This window comes from Hyperoodon ampullatus (genome assembly GCF_949752795.1).
Source record: "Hyperoodon ampullatus genome assembly, chromosome: 6".
Classification (NCBI taxonomy): Eukaryota; Metazoa; Chordata; class Mammalia; order Artiodactyla; family Ziphiidae; genus Hyperoodon; species Hyperoodon ampullatus.
Window position 1 is genome coordinate 104,135,917 of NC_136919.1, and position 20,135 is coordinate 104,156,051.

Genomic DNA, 20,135 nt, shown 5'->3' on the forward strand with positions numbered 1-20,135 from the left:
TGAAGTGGGTCTCTTGTAGACAGCAAATACATAGGTCTTGTTTTTGTATCCATTCAGTGAGCCTGTGTCTTCTGCTTGGAGCATTTAATCCATTCACGTTTAAGGTAAGTATCGACATGTATGTTCCTATTACCATTTTCTTGATTGTTTTGGGTTTGTTTTGTAGGTCCTTTTCTTCTCTTGTGTTTCCCACTTAGAGAAGTTCCTTTAGCATTTGTTGTAGAGCTGGTTTCATGGTGCAGAATTCTCTTAGCTTTTGATTTCTCCATCGAATCTGAATGAGATCCTTGCTGGGTAGAGTAGTCTTGGTTGTAGGTTCTTCCCTTTCATCACTTTAAGTATATCATGCCACTCCCTTCTGGCTTGTAGAGTTTCTGCTGAGAAATCAGCTGTTAACCTTATGGGAGTTCCCTTGTATGTTATTTGTCATTTTTCCCTTGCTGCTTTCAAAATTTTTTCTTTGTCTTTAATTCTTGTCAATTTGATTTCTATGTGTCTTGGCTTGTTTCTCCTTGGGTTTATCCTGTATGGGACTCTGCACTTCCTGGACTTGGGTGGCTCTTTCCTTTCCCAAGTTAGGGAAGTTTTCGTCTATAATCTCTTCAAATATTTTCTCGGGTCCTTTCTCTTGCCCTTCTCCTTCTGGGACTCCTATAATGTGAATGTTGTTGCATTTAATGTTGTCCCAGAGGTCTCTTATGCTGTCTTCATTTCTTTTCATTCTTTTTTCTTTATTCTGTTCTGCAGCAGTGAATTCCACCATTCTGTCTTCCAGGTCACTTTTCCGTTCTTCTGCCTCAGTTATTCTGCAATTGATTCCTTCTAGTGTATTTTTCATTTCAGTTATTGTATTGTTCATCTCTGTTTGTTTGTTCTTTAATTCTTCTAGGTTTTTGTCAAACATTTCTTGCATCTTCTCAATCTTTGCCTCCATTCTTTTCCGAGGTCCTGGCTCATCTTCACACTCATTGTTCTGAATTATTTTTCTGGACGGTTGCCTATCTCCACTTCATTTAGTTGTTTTTCTGGGGTTTTATCTTATTCCTTCATCTGGTACATAGCCCTGTGCCCTTTCATCTTGTCTATCATTCTGTGAATGTGGGTTTTGTTCCACAGGCTGCAGGATTGTAGTTCTTGCTTCTGCTGTCTGCCCTCTGTTGGATGAGGCTACCCCGTTGTGCATTTCTTCAACGTAGTGGGAATATGTGAAATTCCAACTCACCCAAATAATGTAAAATTCATAAAGGAAAAAGGCCTAAAATGTGTCCTAAAAATTCTTCTCTGGGGCTTCTCTCGTGGCGCAGTCATTGGGAGTCCGCCTGCCGATGCAGGGGACACGGGTTCGTGCCCTGGTCTGGGAAGATCCCACATGCTGTGGAGCAGCTAGGCCCATGAGCCATGGCCTCTGAGCCTGCGCGTCCAGAGCATGTGCTCCACAACGGGAGAGGCCACAACAGTGAGAGGCCCGCATACTGGAAAAAAAAAAAATTATTCTCTAACCCAAATGGGATGGAGTACCTCCAAGATTACGGCAGGAGTCTCTACAGGGCTTTTCTGGCTTAAAGTTTACCTTGGTTCTTTTTTAAAAATAAACTTTTAATTTTGAGATAATTGTACATTCACATACAATTGTAAGAAATAAACTAGAGATCCTGTGTACCCTTCTTGATTTTCTCCAGTGGCAACATGTTGCAAAACTGTAGTACAGGAATTTAACAAGAATATTCACGTTGATACAGTCCAATCATATTCAGGTTTCCACATTTCTCATATATGAATTTGTATGTGTGCATGTGTATATTTACCTCATGTAGTTTTCCCACATGCATATGTCCATATATTCACCACTAAATACACAAGAGAGTTTCATTACCACAAAGATCCCTCATGTTGCCCTTTTAGTCACACCCACCTCTCTCTTGTCCCCCTAACCTCACCTTTAACCCATGTTAACCATTACTATTTTCTTCATAGTTTTCTCACTTTAAGAAATGTTATAGAAATGGAATCATACAGTATGTAACCTACTGGGATTGGCTTTTTTCACTCAACGTAATTTTCTGGAAATCCATCCAGGTTGTTGCTTTTATCAATAGTTCGCTCTTTTTCATTGCTGAGTTCCTAATATTGAACCAGCCTTGCATATGTGGAATTAATTCTACTGGGTCATAAGGTATCCTGCTATTTATACATGGTTTGATTTAATTTGCTAATGTTTTTGAGAATTCTTGCATGTATCTTCATGAGAGATACTGGTATGTACTTTTGTAGTTTTGTAGTTTGTCTGCTTTTGGCATCAAGCTACAATGGCCTCATAAAATAAATTAGGAAATGTTCCCTCTTCTGTTTTCTGGAAGAGACTGTATAAAATTAATCCTTCTTCAAATGTTTGGTAGAATTTCCATAAGACTGTCAGCTGACTTTTCAGTAGAAACTCTGCTGGCCAGAAAGGAGTGGCATGATATATTTGAAGTGACAAGAGGGAAAAACCTACAACCAAGAACAATCTACTCATCAAGGCACTTGTTCAGATTTGATGGAGAGGTCAAAGATTTTACAGACAAACACAGACTAAGAGTTCAGCAGCACTGAACCAACTTTACAAGAAATGTTAAAGGAACTACTCCAAGCAAAAAAGAAAGGGTCAAAACTAGAAACATGAAAGTTGCAAAAGGAAAAATCACATCAGTAAAGGCAAAGATATAGTAAAAGTAGGAAATCACCCATGCACAAAGCTAGTAGAAAGGTTAAAAGACAGAAGTATTAAAATTATCTATATGCACAATAAGTAAGCAGTTAAGGAATACACAAAACAATCAGATGTAAAGTATGATGTAAATAATAGTAATCATGAGGGGAAGAGAATACAAATGCAGGGTTAAAATGCATTTGAAATTAAGAGATCAACAACTTAAAACAATTACATACATACATACAACAACTTAAAACAATTACATACGTGTGTGTGTGTATCATGGTAACCACAAATGTACAATATTAAAACAGATACACACAAAAAGAAAAAGAAATCCAATCATAACACTAAAGATATTCATCAAATTACAAGAGACTAGAAAAAAAGAAGAAATAAATGAATAAGACCTACAAAAACAACCCAAGAGCAATTAAGAAAATGTCAATAGGAACATAAATATCAATAATTACTTTAAATGTAAATGGTCTAAATACTTCAATCAAAAGACATAGAGTGAAAAAAAAAAGGACATAGTGTGGCAGAATGGATACTAAAACAAGACCTATATATATGCTTCCTACAAGAAACTCACTTGAGATTTAAAGTCACACACAGACTGAAGGTGAGGGAATAGAAAAAGGTATTCCATACAAATAGAAATCAAAAGAAAGCCTGGGTAGCAATACTTATATCAGACAAAATAGACTTTAAAATGACTGTTACAAGAGAGAAAGAAGGACATTGTATAAAGACCAAAGGATCAATCCAAGATGAATATATAAAAATGGTAAATATATACATACCCAACATAGGAATACCTAAATATACAAAAGCAAATATTAACAGATATAAAGGGAGAAATTGACAGTAACATAATAATAGTAGGGGACTTCAACACCCAGTTATATCAATGGACATATAATCCAGACAGAAAATCAATAAGGAAACACTGGCCTTGACACATTATACCAGATGAGATTAATAGATAGACTATCCCATCCAAAAGCAGAAGAATACACATTCTTTTCAAGTGCACATGGAACATTCTCCAGGATAGATAACATGCTAGATCAGAAAACAAGCTTCGGTAAATTTAACACAATTGAAATCATACCAAGCATCTTTTCTGAACATAACACTATGAGACTGGAAATCACCTACAAGAAAAAAGCTGCAAAAAACATAAACATGTGGAGGCTAAACAGTATGCTATTAGACAACCACTGGATCACTAAGAAATCAAAGAGAAAATCAAAAAAATACCTCAAGACAACTGAAAAGAAAAATACAATGATCCAAAATCTATGGGACAGAGCAAAAGCAGTTCTAAGAGGGAAGTTTATAGCGACACAAGCTTACTTCAGGAAACAAGAAAAATCTCACATAAACAACCTAACCTTACACCTAAAGGAACTAGAAAAAGAACAAACAAAACCCAAAGTTAATAAAAGAAATAAATCAGAGCAGAAATAAATAAAATAGAGACTAAAAAAAGCAATAGAAAAGATTAATGAAACTAAGAATTGGTGTTTTGAAAAGATAAAAGAATTGATAAACCTTTAGCCAGACTCATCAAGAAAAAAAGAGAGAGGGTCTACATCAAAGTCATGAATGAAAAAGGAGAAGTTACAACAGATACCACAGAAATACAAAGGGCCATGAGAGACTACTACAAACAACTATATGCCAATAAAATGGACAACTTAGAAGAAATCGACAAATTTCTAGAAATGTACAATCTCCCAAGACTGAACCAGGAAGAAATAGAAAATATGAACAGACCAATTACCTGTAAAAAACTGAATCGTAATTAAAAAAAAAAAAAAACTCCCACCAAACATAAGTCCAGGACCACATGGTTTCACTGGTGAATTCTACCAAACATTTACAGAAGAGTTAACACTTATCATTCTCAAACTATGTCCAAAAAATTACAGGGGAAGGAACACTTTTGAACTCATTGGATCAGGCCAGCATTACCCTGATATGAAACCCAGACAAAGATATCACCAAAAAAAGAAAATTACAGCCCAATTTCACTGGTGAACATAGATGCAAAACTCTTCAACAAAATATTAGCAAAATAATCTAACAATACATGAGGATCATAAACCATGATGAAGTGGGAATTCTCCCAGGGATGCGAGGATGGTCCAATGTCCGCAAATCAATATGATATGCCACATTAACGAATTGAAGAATAAAAACCATATGACCATCTCAATAGATGCAGGAAAAGCTTTTGACAAAATTCAACATCCATTTATGATAAAACCTCTCCCCCAAGTGGGTATAATGGAAGCACACCTCAACATAATAAAGCCATATATGATAGGCCACAGCTAACATGATGCTCAGTGGTGAAAACATTAAAGCATTTCCTCTAAGATCAGGAACAAGACAAGGATGCCCACTCTTGCCTCTTTTATTTATAATATTGGAAGTCCTAGCCACAGCAATCAGAGAAGAAAAAGAAATAAAACGAATCCAAATTGGAAAGGAAAACATAAAACTGTAACTGTTTGCAGATGACATGATGCTATACATAGAAAATCCTAAAAGATGCTGTGAGAAAACTACTACAGCTCATCAATGAATCTGGTAAAGTTGCAGGATACAAAATTAATATACAGTAATCTGTTACATTTCTGTACACTAACAATGAAGTATCAGAAAGAGAAACTAAGGAAACAATCCCATTTACCATCACATCAAAAATAATAAAATACCTAGGGATAAACCAACCTAAGTAGGTAAAAGACCTGTACTCAGAAAACTATAAGTCACTGATGAAATAAACTGAAGACAACACAAACAGATGGAAAGATATACCATGTTTCTGGATCAGAAGAATTAATATTGTTTAAAAATGCACATAGTACCCAAGGCAATCTATAGATTCAATGCAATTCCTATTGAAATACCAATGGCATTTTTCACAGAACTAGAAGAAATAATTTTAAAATTTGTATGGATGGGACTTCCCTGGTGGCACAGTGGTTAAGAATCCACCTGCCAATGCAGGGGACATGGGTTCAAACCCTGGTCTGGGAAGATCACACATGATGCAGAGCAACTAAGCCCGTGAGCCACAACTACTGAGCCTACATGCCACAACTATTGAAGCCCGCATGCCTAGAGCACATGCTCTGCAACAAGAGAAGCCACCGCAATGAGAAGACTGTGCACTGCAGCAAACAGTAGCTCCCACTCACCGAAGCTAGAGAAAGACTGTGCAGCTACGAAGACCCAGCACAGCCAAAAATAAATAAACAAATTTATATATATATAAAACAATCCTTATAAAAAAATCCAGTTTCTTCAACAAATAACTTACTAAAAAAAACAAAAAAGGAATCCACCTGCCAATGCACAGGACAAGGGTTCAAGGCCTGGTTCAGGAAAATCCCACATGCCGCAGAGCAACTAAGCCCATGCACCACAATTACTGAGCCTGCGCTCTAGAACCCATGCACCACAATTACTGAAGCCCACATGCAGCTAGAGCCAGTGCTCTGCAAAAAGAGAAGCCACCACAAGGAGAAGCCCATGCACTGCAACGAAGAGTAACCCCTGCTCACAGTAACTAGAGAAAGCCTGCACACAGCAATGAAGACCCAATGCAGCCAAAAATTAATTAATTAATTAATTAAAAATTTTGTATGGAAACACAAAAGACCCAGAATTGCCAAAATAATTTTAAAAAAGAAGAGCAGAGCTGGAGGAATCATGCTCCCTGACTTAACACTATACTACAAAGCCACAGTAATCAAAACAGTATGGCACTGGCACAAAAACAGACACATAGATCAGTGGCACAGAATAGACAGCCCAGAAATAAACCCATGCACTTATGGTCAGTTAACCTATGACAAAGGAGTCAAGGATATACAAACAAGAAAAGACACTCTCTTCAATAAGTGGTGCTGGGAAAACTGGATAACTACTTGTAAAACAATGAGATTAGAACATTTTCTAATAGCATATGCAAAAAAACCCTCAAAATGGATTAAAGATCTAAATGTAAGATCTGAAACCATAAAACTCTGAGAAGAAAACATAGGCAGAGCACTCTTTGATATAAATAGTAATTTTTTTGGATTTCTCTCCTAAAGCAAAGGAAACAAAAGCAAAAATAAATAAATGGGACCTAATTAAACTTAAAAGCTTTTGTACAGCAAAGGAAACCATTGACAAAACAAAAAGACAATCTACTGAATGGGAGAAAATATTTACAAATGATATGATTGATAAGGGGTTAATATCCAAAATATATAAACAGATCATTCAATTCAGCATAAAAAAAGAACCCAATTTTAAAATGGGCAGAAGACCTGAATAGACATTTTTCCAAAGCAGACATACAGATTGCCTACAGGCACATGAAAAGATGCTCAACATCATTACTTATTGGAGAAATGCAAATTAAAACCACAATGAAACCATGCTCTACATAGACATTTCAGACTGGCTTCTTTCAGTAAGCAATAGCATTTATGTTCCTCCATGTCTTTTTATTGTTTGATTGCTCATTTCTTTTTCTTGTAGAATAATATTCCACAGTTTGTTTGTACATTCATCCTTTGATGGACATTTGGGTTGTTTCCAGTTTGGGCAATTGTTAATGAATTTGTTCATAAACATTCATGCATGGGTTTTCATGTGAACATAGTTGAAAACTCATTTGGATAATTACTAAGAATCACAACCATTGGATCATATGGTGCAACTATGTTTAGCTTTGTATGAAACTGCCAAACTGTATTCCAAAATGTCTTCATCCTCTTGCATTCCCACCAGCAATGAGTAAGTTCTTGATGCGCCACATCCTCACCAGCGTTTTTGTACTGTCACATGATAAATTTTACCCATTTTGATAGATGTATAGTGATATCTCATTATTTTAACATAGTCATTAAGCAATCCTCTAATGACTTGATGTTAAGCATTTTTTTTCACATGCTGTTCCCATCTATTTATCTTCTTTGTGGAGGTGTCTCTCCAGATATTTTGCCCATTTTAAAATTGAATTGTTTGTTTTCTTATGGTTGAATTTTAAGAGTTCTTCGTATATTCTGGATACGATTCTTTTATCATATATATGTCTTGCAGATATCTTCTTCCAGTGTATACCTTGTCTTTCATTCTTATTAGTATTGTCACAAATCAGAAGTTTTAAATTTTAATGAAGTCTAACTTATCAATGTTTTTCCCCAAGGATTGTGCTTTTGTTGTTGTAACTAAAAATTTCTCGCCAAACCAAAGGCTGTTAGATTTTCTTTTGTTATCTTCCAGAAGTTTAATAGTTTATAGCATCTAATATTTATATCTATGATCTATTTTGAATTAATTCTTGTGGAAGGTATAAGAACAGTTTATAGATTCATTATTTGGCATGTATATGTCCAGTTGTACCAACACCATTTGTTTAAAAGTCTATGCTTTCTCCATTGAATTGCCGATCCTTTGTCAAAGATCAGTTGGTTATATCCATGTGGGCCTATTTCTGGGCTCTGCATCCCGTTTCATTAATCTATTTATTCTTTCAATGATATCATGTCCTTTTTAAAAACTTTATTGAAGTATAGTAGATTTACAATGTGTTAATACAATGTCTTTTTTAAAAATTGTAGTTAATTTACAATGTTGTGTTAGTTTCAAGTGTACAGCAAAGTGATTCAGTTATGCATATATGTATATATATATTCTTTTTCAGATTCTTTTCCATTATGGGTTATTACAAAATACTGAATGTAAATCCCTGTGCTATACAGTATGTTCTTTTTGTTTACCTATTTTATATACAGTAGTGTATGTTAATCCCCATCTCCTAATTTATCCCCCCCACATGCTATGCCTTGGTAAGCATAAGTTTGTTTTCTACGTCTGTGAGTCTATTTCTGTTCTGTAAATAAGTTCATTTGTATCATTTTAATTTTAGATTCCACATATAAATGGTATCATGATATTTGTCTTTGACTTACTTCACTCAAAAAGATAACCTTTAGATTCATCCATGTTGATGCAAATGGCATTATTTCATTATTTTTTTATGGCTGAGTAATATTCCATTGTGTGTGTGTATGTATGTATGTATGTATATATATATATATATATATATACCACATCTTCTTTATCCATTCATCTGTCAATGGACATTTAGGTGGCTTCCATGTCTTGGCTATTGTAAGTAGTGCTGCTATGAATATTGGGGTGCATGTATATTTTTCAATTAGTGTTTTCTTCAGTTATATGTCCAGGAGTGGAAGTGAAGGGTCATATGGTAACAATATTTTTAGTTTTTTAAGGAACATCCATACTGTTCTTGAGGGTTCCTTTTCTCCAAACCTGCTCCAGGATTTATTATTTGTAGACTTTTTAAAGATGGCCATCTCATTGCAGTTTGTTTTTTTGTTTTGTTTTGTTTTTTTTGCAGTACACAGGCCTCTCACTGTTGTGGCCTCTCCTGTTGCGGAGCACAGGCTCCGATGTGCAGGCTCAGCAGTCATGGCTCACGGGCCCAGCCACTCTGCGGCATGTGGGATCTTCCTGGACCGGGGCACGAACCCACGTCCCCTGCATCGGCAGGCAGACTCTCAACCACTGCGCCACCAGGGGAGCCCTCATTGCAGTTTTGATTTGTATTCCTCTAGCAATTAACAATATTGAGCATCTTTTTTTTTGTGCCTGTTGGTGATCTGTATTTCTTCTTTGGAGAAATGTCTGTTTAGGTCTTCTGCCCATCTTCTGATTGGGTTGTTTTTCGATATTAAGCTGTATGAGCTGTTAGTATACTTTGGAAATTAATCCTTTGTCAGCAGCATCATTTGCAAATATTTTCTCCCAGTCCTTAGTTGTCTTTTCATTTGATTTCAGGTTTCCTTTGCTGTGCAAAATCTTTTAAGTTTAATTAAGTCCCATTGGTTTATATTTGTTTTTATTTCCATTACTCTAGGTGATGGATTCAAAAAAATATTGCTGCAATTTATGTCAAAGAGTGTTCTGCCTATATTTTACTCTAGGAATTTTAGAGTATCTTGTCTTATATTTAGGTCTTTAATCCATTTTGAGTTTATTTTTGTGTATGGTGTTAAAGAATGTTCTAAATTCATTTCTTTTATATGTAGCTGTCCATATTTCCCAGCACCATTTATTGAAGATGCTGTCTTTCCTCCCTTGTATAGTCTTGCCTCCTTTGTTGTAGATTAATTGACCATAGGTGCATGGGTTTATTTCTGGGATTTCTATCCTGTTCTATTGATCTATATGTCTGTTTTTGTGCCAGTACCATACTGTTTTGATTACTCTGGTTTGTAGTATAGTCTGAAGTCAGGGAGTGTGATTCTTCCAGCTCTGTTCTTCTTTCTTAAGATTATTTTGGCAATTCTGGGTCATTTGTGTTTCCATACAAATTTTTCAAAATTTTGTTCTAGTTCTGTGAAAAATACCATTTGTAATTTGATAGGGATTTGTTTGAGTCTGTAGATTGCCTTGGGTAGTATGGTCATTTTAACAATATTGATTCAGGAATTCCCTGGTGGTCCAGTTGTTGGGACTCTGCACTTTCACTGCCAAAGGCCCAGGTTTGATCTCTGGTTGGGGAACTAAGATCCCACAAGCCACATGGCATGGCCAGAAAAAGATAGATAGATATAGATAGATAGACAGATTCCTCCAATCCAAGAACATGGTATATCTTTCCATCTGTTTGTGTCAACTCCAATTTTTTTCATAAGCATCTTATAGATTTTGGAGTATAGGGTTTTTGACTCCTTAGGTAGGTTTATTCCTATGTACTTTATTGTTTTTGATGTAATGGTAAATGGGATTGTTTCCTTAATTTCTCTTTCTGATATTTCATTGTTAGTGTATAGCAATGCAACAGATTTCTGTATATGAATTTTGTATCCTGAAACTTTACCAAATTCATTGATGAGCTCTAGTAGTTTTCTGATAGCATCTTTAGGATTTTCTATGTATAGCATCATGTCATCTGCAAAAAAAGACAGTTTTATTTCTTCTTTTCCAATTTAGGTTCCTTTTATTCTTTTTCTTCTGTGACTCCTGTGCCTACGACTTCCAAAACTATGTTGAATAAAAGTGGCAAGAGTAGGCATCCTTGTCTTGTTCCTGATCTTAGAGGAAATACTTTCAGCTTTTCACCATTGAGTATGATGTTATCTGTAGGTTTGTCATATATGGCCTTTATTATGTTGAGGTATTTTCCCTCTATGCCCACTTGCTGAAGAATTGTTTTTATCATAAATCGATGTTGAATTTCATCAGAAGCTTTTTCTGCATCTATTGAGATGATCATATGGTTTTTATTTTTCAATTTGTTAATGTGGTGTATCACATTGTTTGATTTGTGGATATTGAAAGATCCTTGCATCCCTGGGATAAATCCCACTTCCACAATGTCTTGATTATTGTAGATTTATAGTAAGTCCTGAAGTCAGACATTCTTCTGCCTTTGTTCTTCTGCTTCAATATTGTGTTAGCTCTTCCAGTCTTTTGCTTTCCATATACACTTTAGAATCAATTTTTCAATATTCACAAAATAGCTGGCTGGTATTTTGATTGGGATTGCACTGAATCTGTAGATCAAATTGTGAAGAACTGACATCTTGTCAATCTTGAGTCTTCCTATTCATGAATGTTGAATATCTTACATTTATTCAGATATTCCTTGAGTTTTTTTATCAGAGTTTTGTAGTTTTCCTTACAAAAATTTTGAACATATTTTTTAGATTCCTAAAGGCTTCATTTTGTTGATTCTAATATAGTGGTCCCTGACCTTATTGGCACCAGGGACTGATTTTGTGGAAGACACTTTTTACATGGATGATGGTGGGGGATGATTCAGGTGGTACTGTGAGTGATGGTTCAGGCAGTAATGCGAGTGATGGGGAGCGATGGGGAATGGCAGATGAAGCTTCACTCCCTCGCCCACTGCTCACCTCCTGCTGTGCAGCCCAGGTCCTAATAGGCTGTGAACTGCTAATGGTCCACAGCCAGGTGGTTGGGGATCCCTGTTCTAATGTAAATGGCCTTGTATTTTCGTTCCAAATTCCAATTATTCATTGCTGGTACGTAGGAAAGCAATAGACTTTTGCTGTTCTTGGAAGAAGTATTTTATAATGTCAACTAGATCCAGTTGATTAATGGTGTTATTCAGATGAAGTATGTCCTTACTGATTATAGAGGTACTGAAGTCTCCAACTATAGTATCAGATTTCTTTATTTTTTTCTTCAAGTTCTATCAATTTTTCTTCAAGTCTTCTGAATCTCTTTTTAGATTAAACATTAAGGATTGTTATGCCTTCTTGGAGAAATGACCCCTTTATCATTATATAATTATCCCTGTTAATTTTCCTTGTTCTGGAGTCTGCTTTAAACCAAATTAATATCACTACACTAGATTTCTTTTGATTATTTTTAGTGTAGTTTTCTCCATCCCTTTACTTTTTTATTTTTTTTGTCTCCCTAGGTAGGTTTATTCCTAGGTATTTTATTCTTTTTGTTGCAATGGTAAAGGGGAGTGTTTCCTTAATTTCTATTTCAGATTTTTCATCATTACTGTATAGGAATGCAAGACATTTCTGTGCATTAATTTTGTATCCTGCAACTTTACCAAATTCATTGATTAGCTCTAGTAGTTTTCTGGTGGCATTTTTAGGATTCTCTATGTATAGTATCATGTAATTTGCAAACAGTGACAGTTTTACTTCTTCTTTTCCAGTTTGTATTCCTTTTATTTTTTTTCTTCTTTGATTGCCATGGTTAGGACTTCCAAAACTATGTTGAATAATAGTGGTGAGAGTGGACATCCTTGTCTCATTCCTGATCTTAGAGGAAATGCTTTCAGGTTTTCACCATTGAGAATGGTGTTTGCTGTGGGTTTGTCATATATGGCCTTTATTATGTTGAGGTAGGTTCCCTTTATGCCCACTTTCTGGAGAGTTTTTATCATAAACCAGTGTTGAATTCTGTCAGAAGCTTTTTCTGCATCTATTGAGATGATCATATGGTTTTTATTCTTCAATTTGTTAATATGGTGTATCACATTGATTGATTTGCATATATTGAAGAATCCTTGCATCCCTGGGATAAATCCCACTTGATCATGGTGTATGATCCTTTTAATGTGTTGTTCGATTCTGTTTGCTAGTATTCTGTTGAGGATTTTTGCATCTATATTCATCAGTGATATTGTTCTGTAATTTTCTTTTTTTGTAGTATCTTTGTCCGGTTTTGGTATCAAGGTGACGGTGGCCTCAGAGAATGAGTTGGGAGTGTTCCTTCCTCTGCAATTTTTTGGAAGAGTTTGAAAAGGATGGGTGTGAGCTCTTCTCTAAATGTTTGATAGAATTCACCTGTGAAGCCATCGGGTACTAGACTTCTGTTTGTTGGAAGATTTTAAATCACAGTTTCAATTTCATTACTTGTGATTGGTCTTTTCATATTTTCTATTCCTTCCTGGTTCAGTCTTGGAAGGTTATACCTTTCTAAGAATTTGTCCATTTCTTCCAGGTTGTCCATTTTATTGGCATAGAGTTGCTTGTAGTAGTCTCTTAGGATGCTTTGTATTTCTGCGGTGTCTGTTGTAACTTCTTTTTCATTTGTAATTTTATTGAATTGAGTCCTCTCCCTCTTTTTTGTGATGAGTCTAGCTAATGGTTTCTCAATTTTGTTTACCTTCTCAAAGAAACTGCTTTTAGTTTTATTGATCTTTGCTATTGTTTTCTTTGTTTCTATTTCATTTATTTCTGCTCTGATCTTTATGATTTCTTTCCTTCTGCTAACTTTGCATTTTGTTTGCTCTGCTTTCTCTAGTTCCTTTAGGTGTAAGTTTAGATTGTTTATTTGAGATTTGTCTTCTTTCTTAAGGTAGGCTTCTATACCTATAAACTTCCCTTTTAGAACTGTTTTTTTAAATTAGTTTCCACTTTATAACAAAGTGAATCAGTCATACATATACCTCTGTTCCCAAACCGCTATCCTCTTGCGTCTCCCTCCCTCCCACCCTCCCTATCCCAGCCCTCCAGGCGGTCACCAAGCACCGAGCTGATCTCCCTGTGCTATGCGGCTGCTTCCCCACTATCTATCTACCATATGTTTGCTACTGTATATATGTCCATGCCTCTCTCTCGCTTTGTCACAGATTACCCATCCCCCTCCCCATATCCTCAAGTCCATTCTCAAGTAGGTCTGTGTCTTTATTCCTGTTTTACCCCTAGGTTCTTCATGACATTTTTTTTTCTTAAATTCCATATATATGTCTTAGCATACGGTATTTGTCTTTCTCTTTCTGACTTACTTCACTCTGTATGACAGACTCTAGGTCTATCCACCTCATTACAAATAGCTCAGTTTTGTTGCTTTTTATGGCTGAGTAATATTCCATTGTATATATGTGCCACATCTTCTTTATCCATTCATCTGATGATGGAGACTTAGGTTGTTTCCAGCTCCGGGCTATTGTGAATAGAGCTGCAATGAACATTTTGGTACATGTCCCTTTTTGAATTATGGTATTCTCAGGGTATATGCCTAGTAGTGGGATTCCTGGGTCACATGCTAGTTCTTTTTTTTTTTTTCTATAAATCTTCTTTCTTTATTTTTTTTTTATTAGTTTCTGCTTTATAACAAAGTGAATCAGTCATACATATACATCTGTTCCCACATCCCCTCCCTCATGCATCTCCCTCCCTCCCACCCTCCCCATCCCACCCCTCCAGGCGGTCACAAAGCACCGAGCTGATCTCCCTGTGCTCTGCGGCTGCTTCCCACTATCTATCTACCTTACGTTTGGTAGTGTATATATGTCCATGCCTCTCTTTCCCTTTGTCACAGCTTACCCTTCCCCTTCCCCATATCCTCAAGTCCATTCTCAAGTAGCTCTGTGTCTTTATTCCCCTTTTACCCCTAGGTTCTTCATGACATTTTTTTTTTTTTAATTCCATATACATGTGTTAGCATACGGTATTTGTCTTTCTCTTTCTGACTTACTTCACTCTGTATGACAGACTCTAGGTCTATCCACCTCATTACAAATAGCTCAGTTTCGTTTCTTTTTATGGCTGAGTAATATTCCATTGTATATATGTGCCACATCTTCTTTATCCATTCATCCGATGATGGACACTTAGGTTGTTTCCAGCTCCGGGCTATTGTGAATAGAGCTGCAATGAACATTTTGGTACATGTCTCTTTTTGAATTATGGTTTTCTCAGGGTATATGCCTAGTAGTGGGATTGCTGGGTCATATGGTAGTTCTATTTTTAGTTTTTTAAGGAACCTCCATACTGTTCTCCATAGTGGCTGTACCAATTCACATTCCCACCAGCAGTGCAAGAGTGTTCCCTTTTCTCCACACCCTCTCCAGCATTTATTGTTTCTAGATTTCTTGATGATGGCCATTCTGACAGGTGTGAGATGATATCTCATTGTAGTTTTGATTTGCATTTCTCTAATGATTAATGATGTTCAGCATTCTTTCATGTGTTTGTTGGCAGTCTGTATATCTTTTTGGAAAAATGCCTTTTAAATCTTCTGCCCATTTTTGGATTGGGTTGTTTGTTTTTTTGCTATTGAGCTGCGTGAGCTGTTTATAAATTTTGGAGATTAATCCTTTGTCAGTTGCTTCATTTGCAAATATTTTCTCCCATTCTGAGGGTTGTCTTTTGGTCTTCTTTATGGTTTCCTTTGCTGTGCAAAAGCTTTGAAGTTTCATTAGGTCCCATTTGTTTATCTTTGTTTTTATTTCCATTTCTCTAGGAGGTGGGTCCAAAAGGATCTTGCTGTGATTTATCTCATAGAGTGTTCTGCCTATGTTTTCCTCTAAGAGTTTGATAGTTTCTGGCCTTACATTTAGGTCTTTAATTCATTTAGAGCTTATTTTTGTGTATGGTGTTAGGGAATGATCTAATCTCATACTTTTACATGGCCCTGTCCAGTTTTCCCAGCACCACTTATTGAAGAGGCTGTCCTTTCTCCACTGTACATTCCTGCCTCCTTTATCAAAGATAAGGTGACCATATGTGCGTGGGTTTATCTCTGGGCTTTCTATCCGGTTCCATTGATCTATCTTTCTGTTTTTGTGCCAGTACCACACTGTCTTGATTACTGTAGCTTTGTAGTATAGTCTGAAGTCAGGGAGCCTGATTCCTACAGCTCCGTTTTTCGTTTTCAAGATTACTTTGGCTATTCGGGGTCTTTTGTTTTTCCAAACAAATTTTGAAATTTTTTGTTCTAGTTCTGTGAAAAATGCCAGTGGTAGTTTGATAGGGATTGCATTGAATCTGTAGATTGCTTTGGGTAGTAGAGTCATTTTCACAATATTGATTCTTCCAATCCAGAAGCATGGTATATCTCTCCATCTATTTGTATCATCTTTAATTTCTTTCATCAGTGTCTTATAATTTTCTGCATACAGGTCTTTTGTCGCCTTAGGTAGGTTTATTCCTAGATATTTTATTCTTTTTGTTGCAGTGGTAAATGGGAGTGTTTTCTTGATTTCATTTTCAGATTTTTCATCATTAGTGTACAGGAATGCCAGAGATTTCTGTGCATTAATTTTGTATCCTGCTACTTTACCAAATTCATTGATTAGCTCTAGTAGTTTTCTGGTAGCATCTTTAGGATTCTCTATGTATAGTATCATGTCATCTGCAAACAGTGTGAGCTTTACTTCTTCTTTTCCGATTTGGATTCCTTTTATTTCCTTTTCTTCTCTGATTGCTGTGGATAAAACTTCCAAAACTAGGTTGAATAAGAATGGTGAGAGTGGGCAGCCTTGTCTTGTTCCTGATCTTAGTGGAAATACTTTCAGTTTTTCACCATTTAGGACGATGTTGGCTGTGGGTTTGTCATATATGGCCTTTATTATGTTGAGGAAAGTTCCCTTTATGCCTACTTTCTGCAGGGTTTTTATCATAAATGGGTATTGAATTTTGTCAAAAGCTTTCTCTGCATCTATTGAGATGATCATATGGTTTTTCTCCTTCAATTTGTTAATATGGTGTATCACATTGATTGATTTGTGTATATTGAAGAATCCTTGCTTTCCTGGAATAAATCCCACTTGATCATGGTGTATGATCCTTTTAATGTGCTGTTGGATTCTGTTTGCTAGTATTTTGTTGAGGATTTTTGCATCTATGTTCATCAGTGATATTGGCCTGTAGTTTTCTTTCTTTGTGACATCCTTGCCTGGTTTTGGTATCAAGGTGATGGTGGCCTTGTAGAATGAGTTTGGGAGTGCTCCTCCCTCTGCTATATTTGGGAAGAGTTTGAGAAGGATAGGTGTTAGCTCTTCCCTAAATGTTTGATAGAATTCGCCTGTGAAGCCATCTGGTCCTGGGCTTTTGTTTGCTGGAAGATTTTCAATCAGTTTTAATTTCAGTGCTTGTGATTGGTCTATTCATATTTTCTATTTCTTCCTGAGTCAGTCTTAGCAGGTTGTGCATTTCTAAGAATTTGTCCATTTCTTCCAGGTTGTCCATTTTATTGGCCTAGAGTTGCTTGTAGTAATCTCTCATGATCTTTTGTATTTCTGCAGTGTCAGTTGTTACTTCTCCTTTTTCATTTCTAATTCTATTGATTTGAGTCTTCTCCCTTTTTTTTCTTCATGAGTCTGGATAATGGTTTATCAATTTTGTTTATCTTCTCAAAGAACCAGCTTTTAGTTTTATTGATCTTTGCTATCGTTTCCTTCATTTCTTTTTCATTTATTTCTGATCTGATCTTTATGATTTCTTTCCCTCTGCTATCTTTGGGGGTTTTTTGTTCTTCTTTCTCTAATTGCTTTAGGTGCAGGGTCAGGTTGTTTACTCGAGATGTTTCCTGTTTCTTAAGGTGGGATCGTATTGCTGTAAACTTCCCCCTTAGAACTGCTTTTGCTGCGTCCCATAGGTTTTGGGTCGTTGTGTCTCCATTGTCATTTGTTTCTAGGTATTTTTTGATTTCCTCTTTGATTTCTTCAGTGATCACTTCGTTATTAAGTAGTGTATTGTTTAGCCTCCATGTGTTTGCATGTTTTACAGATCTTTTCCTGTAATTGATGTCCAGTCTCACAGCACTGTGGTCGGAAAAGATACTTGATAGAATTTCAATTTTCTTAAATTTACCAAGGCTTGATCTGTGACCCAAGATATGATCTATCCTGGAGAATGTTCCATGAGCACTTGAGAAAAATGTTTATTCTGTTGTTTTTGGATGGAATGTCCTATAAATATCAATTAAGTCCATCTTGTTTAATGTATCGTTTAAAGCTTGTGTTTCCTTATTTATTTTCATTTTGGATGATCTGTCCATTGGTGAAAGTGGGGTGTTAAAGTCCCCTACTATGATTGTGTTACTCTCGATTTCCCCTTTTATGGCTGTTAGTATTTGCCTTATGTATTGAGGTGCTCCTATGTTGGGTGCATAAATATTTACAATTGTTATATCTTCTTCTTGGATCGATCCCTTGATCATTATGTAGTGTCCTTCTTTGTCTCTTCTGATAGTCTTTATTTTAAAGTCTATTTTGTCTGATATAAGAATTGCTACTCCAGCTTTCTTTTGATTTCCATTTGCATGGAATATCTTTTTCCATCCCCTTACTTTCAATCTGTATTTGTCTCTAGGTCTGAAGTGGGTCTCTTGTAAACAGCATATATATGGGTCTTGTTTTTGTATCCATTCAGCCAATCTGTGTCTTTTGGTGGGAGCATTTAATCCATTTTCATTTAAGGTAATTATTAATATATATGTTCCTATTCCCATTTCCTTAATTGTTTTGGGTTCGTTATTGTAGGTCTTTTCCTTCTGTTGTGTTTCTTGCCTAGAGAAGTTCCTTTAGCATTTGTTGTAAAGCTGGTTTGGTGGTGCTGAACTCTCTCAGCTTTTGCTTGTCTGTAAACGTTTTAATTTCTCCATCAAATCTGAATGAGATCCTTGCTGGGTAGAGTAATCTTGGTTGCAGGTTTTTCTCCTTCATCATTTTAAATATGTCCTGCCACTCCCTTCTAGCTTGTAGAGTTTATGCTGAGAGATCAGCTGTTTACCTGATGGGGATTCCCTTGTGTGTTATTTGTTGTCTTTCTCTTGTTGCTTTTAATATGATTTCTTTGTGTTTAACTTTTGACAGTTTTATTAATATGTGTCTTGGCGTATTTCTCCTTGGATTTATCCTCTTAGAACTGCTTTTGCTGCATCCCATAGATTTTGGATCATCATGTTTTCATTTTCATTTGCCTCTAGGTATTTTCTGATTTCCTCTTTGATTTATTCAGTGATCTCTTGGTTATTTAGTAACGTATTGTTTAGCCTCCATGTGTTTGTGTTTTTTACGGTTTTTTCCCTAATCTCATAGTGTTGTGGTTGGAAAAGATACTTGATATGATTTCAATTTTCTTAAGTTTACCCAGGCTTGATTTGTGACCCAAGATGTGATCTATCCTGGATAATGTTCTGTGTGCACTTGAGAAGAAAGTGTAACCTGTTGTTTTTGGATGGAATGTCCTATAAATATTAATTAAATCTACCTGGTCTATTGTGTCATTTAAAGCTTGTGTTTCCTTATTAATTTTCTGTTTGGATGATCTGTCCATTGCTGTATGTGAGGTGTTAAAAGTCCCCCACTATTATTGTGTTACAGTCAATTTCCTCTTTTATAGTTGTTAGCATTTTCCTTATGTATTGTGGTGCTTCTATGTTGGGTGCATATATATATATATGGGTGCAAATATATATAATTGTTACTTCTTCCTCTTGGATTGATTTCTTGATCATTATGTAGTGTCCTTCCTAATCTCTTGTAACATTATTTTAGTCTATTTTATCTGAGTATTGCTACTCCAGCTTTCTTTTGATTTCCATTTTCAAGGAATATTTTTTTCCATCCCCTCACTTTCTCTTGTAGACAGCATATATATTGGTCTTGTTTTTGTATCCTTTCAGCAAGCATGTGTCTTTTGTTTGGAGCATTTAATCCATTCGCATTTAACGTAATTATCGATATGTATGTTCCTATTACCATTTTCTTAATTGTTTTGGGTTTGTTTTGGTAGGCCCTTTTCTTCTGTTGTGTTTCCCACTTAGAGAAGTTCCTTTAGCATTTGTTCTAGAGCTGCTTTGGTGGTGCTGAATTCTCTTAGCTTTTGCTTGTCTGTAAAGTTTTTGTTTTCTCTGTCAAAGCTGAATGAGATACTTGCCAGGTAGAGTAATCTTGGTTTTAGGGTTCTTCCCTTTCATCACTTTAAATATATTGTGCCACTCCCTTGTAGCTTGTAGAGTTGCTACTGAGAAATCAGCTGTTAACCTTATCAGCGTTCCCTTGTATGTTACTTGTCGTTTTTCCCTTTTTACTTTTAATAATTTTCTTTGCTTTCAATTCTTGTCAATTTGATTACTATGTTTCTAGGCCTATTTCTCCTTGGGTTTATCCTGCCTG